The sequence below is a fragment of the Chanos chanos genome, chromosome 13 (assembly GCF_902362185.1).
Source record: "Chanos chanos chromosome 13, fChaCha1.1, whole genome shotgun sequence".
Classification (NCBI taxonomy): domain Eukaryota; kingdom Metazoa; phylum Chordata; class Actinopteri; order Gonorynchiformes; family Chanidae; genus Chanos; species Chanos chanos.
In genome coordinates, this window is record NC_044507.1 from 6,117,811 (window position 1) to 6,122,810 (window position 5,000).

The window sequence follows — 5,000 nt, forward strand, 5'->3', positions numbered from 1 at the left end:
TTTCCTACATCTGTATTCAGGAGTGTAAGTGGAATTCAGTGTAGATTAACCGGTCAAGGAGTTTGTGTTCAGTAAGTTTGTGTTCAGTAAATGGAGAATGAAACAGAATGCAGAACAGTTGTCTTAGCGCTGGTTTAAATAAATATTCATGAATGCCTAAGGAAAGTGGTGGGAATGTGTGCACATGTGTAGGGGTGGTGTGTGTGTGTGTGTGTGTGTGTATGTGCATGTGTATGGTTGTCGGTGTGTTTGTGTGCGCTAAATGAGCGTGTGCGTATGTGTGTGGGTGCAATCACACATTAGTGTGAGTGTGTGGATGTGTGCGCACATTAGTGTGTGTGTGTGTGTGTGTGTGTGTGTGTGTGTGAGTGTGTGTGTGTATGTGTGTGTGTGTGGTTGTCGGTGTGTTTGTGTGTGCTAAATGAGCGTGTGCGTATGTGTGTGGGTGTGATCACACATTAGTGTGTGTGTGTCTGTGTATGTGTGGTAGCAGAGGTGAAATCAGTCAGGATAGAGCTAAAAGCACAGTGGTGTAATTATGAAAACAGCGTTGAAATGCAGCGTTGAGCTGTGCCATAAATGTTAATGAAAGAAATTATCATTCAAATTATGGTATGTTTTTATCAACACTCTGACATGAGTTTGCTACTTACAAGAGACATAACCTCACTGATGGAATATTAAAGAACATTTATCCCAGCTGTCAAAGATGTTTTCACACACTTTGATGCTTGAGATGTTTTGAAGTTTATAAAATCAAAGAGAATAACATGTTTAAAAAAACATCCCCACCGGACTCCTGATTCTCGAAAGCTGAAGTTTCGCTCTTTCTAATCTGAAGTTTTGCTGGATTAGAAATGTAAAAAGGAACAAAAAAGTCCATCTAGTAAAGATATTTCCAGGTTTCTGTTACCGCAGCAAAACCAGAGCTGAAAATGATGTTTTGTGACTGGAGGTGCCGTCATAATGAACTGGATTTGTGCATACCTAATGTGCAAGCAACTTTCTTGAAGCCTCAAGGAATAGCTTTGCCCCCCCCCCGCCTCCCCTTCTCTCTCTCTCTCTCTCTCTCTCTCTCTCTCTCTCTCATGTCTGTATCTGTGTGGAGTACAGTCTATCCTTTTTCTGAAAAGAGCAATAGATCCACATTGATACATTATTCATTCTGTGTTTTGCTGATGGACGCCTGGCCCTGAATGTGTCCTCTTTAATTAGAACATATGCCCCCAAAACCCAGGAACCCACTGGAGTTCTAGCACGGCACAGACCCTAACTCACAGCCCGGAGCAGACAGGGTGAGGGAGCTATGGGAGGTCTTTTGTGTGGGAATCACAGTTCACTCTGTATGATCATCTCATTCGCCATTCTTTATCACAGGAGGAAACGCAGTCACTGCAGGTTCAAAATGAGGTCGCCTGTGGGATAGGTCAGTGTATGTGTGTGTGTGTGTGTGTATGCATGTGTTCAAACACATGGGCAGTTGAGCGTAATGTATATAGTTGTATGTATGCATACTGTATTGTATATGGGACACATTGTCTATCTGTCTGTGGCTAATGCAGTGGTCCTAACGTTCTGTCAGTAAGTACATTAAAATATGTGTGTGTGTGTGTGTGTATGTGTGTGTATAAATAAACATCCTGAGGGAGGCACTGCTTGCTGAAATAGCATCATCACTGTGGTCCTGACGTGCACGCGGTCCGCGGGCTTGTCTGACGGGCAGTCTACAGTTGGACCGCGTAATCAGAACCTGGCGCGGCATCTGGCTCTGAAGCCTGCGGGCAGTATTCCCGAACCCAGGCGAGGATGGCTGATGTGTCACACAGCTTGTCTGACTGACTAAACCTCCTTTTTTCAGTCTGGGAGGAACAGGAGGAGCCCGGAGTGACAGAAGTCACACATACTGCTCTCTCTCCTTCTCCAAATATGGCTATGATAGGTTGAAGTTTTTTGGAGTTTTATAGTTCAAGAGCCCAGATCCTTGTGGAATGCTGCACTAAGCTTGGCAGCTGTTAGCCCTTGTGTGTGTGTGTGTGTGCGCGCATATGTGTGTGTGTGTGCGCGTGCGTGTGTATGTGTGAGAAACCCGAGTTTGGAAGCTAGATGTGTTGGTGGCATATTTGCTGTATAAACATTTTCATGTTTGTTTAGCAAAAATGTCTAATCCAGAGAGATTTACAATCAACATTCATTCGTTTACAATATGCTGTTAGTCAGAGCAACTTAAGGCAGCTGCGAATGCCATTAGCTGAACCGAATCTGAGTCAAATAAGGAATTGAAGGGTTTGAATAATTTGGCTCCATCTCAATTCTCTTTGGTTCTCCCTGTCATCCTTTCCCTCTGACCTTGCTCTTTGAATGAAAAGGGGAAAGGAGACTTTTGATGAGGGCTGAAGGCTGTTTGTGTGATATGGCCTCAACACTTTCAGTTCTATTAGGATTTTCTTCAGTAGAAAAGGACACAAGGTAAAGGAATCATGCAGGAGCATTGGAACAGAGCCCAGTCATTCATATACTTATTGGGACCTCATTTGACTCTAGCCTGAGCTGGACGTAGCACTCACGAAAAGTACAGTATGTAAAAACAAAGCCCGGCTTTAAAACGTCCCAGTCTAAACCATGCTAGGAGAACAGTTTCCATACACATTGTACATACACAGACCACAGCGACACTGACGCCTTTATGACAGTCGAGTTGAGTAACACTGATCTTAGCTTAGTCCATATACCTCACTCTATACCCTCTGTGTCTCAGATGTGAACTGAATGGTATTTTGCACTGAGGAGTCAGGGCCTGTGGGTGATGGTGTTGGAGGAGTCTGTGTGTGTGTGTGTGTGTGTGTGTGTGTGTGTGTGTGTGTGTGTGTATGTGTGTGTGTCTGCGTCCCTGTGTGTGTCTGTGTGTGATGGTGTTGGAGGAGTGTGTGTGTGTGTGTGTCTCTGCGTCTCTGTGTGTGATGGTGTTGGAGGAGTCTGTGTTTGTGTGTGTGTCTGTGTGATGGTGTTGGAGAAGTGTGTGTGTGTGTGTGTGTGTCTCTGCGTCCCTGTGTGTGATGGTGTTGGAGGAGTCTGTGTTTGTGTGTGTGTCTGTGTGTGATGGTGTTGGAGAAGTGTGTGTGTGTGTGTGTGTCTCTGCGTCTCTGTGTGTGATGGTGTTGGAGGAGTCTGTGTTTGTGTGTGTGTCTGTGTCTGTGTCTGTGTGTGATGGTGTTGGAGGAGTGTGTGTGTGTGTGTGTGTGTGTGTGTGTGTGTGTGCGTGTGCGTGCGTGTGCATCCCTGTGTGTGTTGGTGTTGGAGGCCACTTTAAGCTTTGTGTTGAGCTGGTAATCTAAATGTTTGATCTCTGATTGTACCTATCCTTTCTCATCCGCCATGTCCTTCCTGCCTATGTCTCTGAGGAGCGGCCTGTCAACAGATCTGCACCTAAGACTCCCAGCAGGGCTCTGTGTGTGTGTGTGTCTTTATGTTCATTTGATAGTGGTGAAGAGAGAGGATGTCCAAAGCAGCGTAATATTAAATGTCACTCACTGCTCATGCATTGTTATCCATACATACACACCAGGCCTTGCAGCCCTGTTCTCCCCCATTGTGTATAATAGCATACTTATAGCTAAATAAGCAAAAGTGTAACATAGAAATGGGATGTAGTCACTGGTACATACTCAGTAGCTCCAAATGTACAGGCTTCAGAAGTGTACACATTAGACAGGTCTGCTCTATTATACACAGGTGTACCCTTTCAGTGTAGACATTCAGCGAATGTCATTTGGCAGTTTTTTAGAACTTCTCTAAAGTATATGTGATTTCAAATAGGTGAACTATTTGAAAGTTCATCTGACAGAAGGAACCAATAGGAAAAGAGAAAAGGGAAGAGGAGTCAGACCTACAGGGAGTAGAGAGCCAGTGAGTTGGCATGGTGACAGAGAAGACCAACGTGACCGGGTGAGACAGTGAGGAAGTTAATGTGGTCACAGAGTAGAATAAAAGGACCTGCATGGGACGATGCCGATGGCACGGACCCGATAACGCACGTCTAAGACTAAAGAGAAAGACAAAAATGAAAGCTTCTGCTGACAGAGGGATGGAAGAATGGGGATGGGCACAGACCACAGGAGAAACGCATTGCACAGAGGAGAGTGAGTGCCTGGGATTGGACGAGGTTTGTTCTCTGCTCTCAGCGGTTTTCCCCGTCTCGTTTAAAAGGGGACGGAGGTCTCCCTGTGCTCGACGGAGGGCATCTCTTGCCCTGGCCCCGGCACAGTCCTCTGGCAGAGCGAGAGGGGAAAAAAAATCAATGGTGTTTTGAAGGTGGGGGGGAGGCGGGGGGGGGGGGGGGGGGGGGGGGGGGGGGTCATTTTTGAAGTGGGTTCTGAGCCAAACCTCCCGTTCACAGTCGATCAGCGTCAGCGTCTGTCAGAGGAGAGAGAATTCATGCCATATCACTGTGTGTATGTGGCTTTCACTCATTCACTGTTCTCTCTCTCTCTCTCTCTCTCTCTCTCCCTCTCTCCTTCTTTTACTCCTTTACTCTCCCTCTCTCTCCCTCTCTCTCCCTCTCTGTCTTACCTTATGGTCTTTTCTTTTTTGACAACCCCTCTTTATTCTCTTTCATTTTATGCAGTAATGGTTGGGATGATGCTTTTCCTGATCTTCTCCATCCATTCTCTCTCTTCTGTACTCCCCCTTCCTTTTATTTCCCTTTTCTGATTCCCATCACAGTCCTGTCGTCTAATTCCATCTCCGTTTCCATTTCTGCAATAGAGCTGTTTGATAATGAGATGCATTAATCACACACACACACACACACACACGCACTCGTACACTCACACACACACTGTGGCTGTGCTCACTGAGATGTCTTACTTGTCGCCCGTACCGTGAAACTGAGCGGCCCGCCGGCAAAGAACGTAATGCACGCCGTGTCAGTTGCCACGGCGACGCTTGACGGGGTGCCAACGTGCGTGCCGCTGCGAGACTGAGAAGGCAGAACGTAAGCTAAT

General features: G+C 46.2%; 1 protein-coding gene across 1 annotated transcript in view; it reads left to right on the forward strand.

Moving 5' to 3' along the window:
* The window catches only part of LOC115826989 (solute carrier family 66 member 2), a 35,088-nt gene that overhangs the window by 15,452 nt on the left and 14,636 nt on the right, over positions 1-5,000 (forward strand). The window lies entirely within an intron of this gene.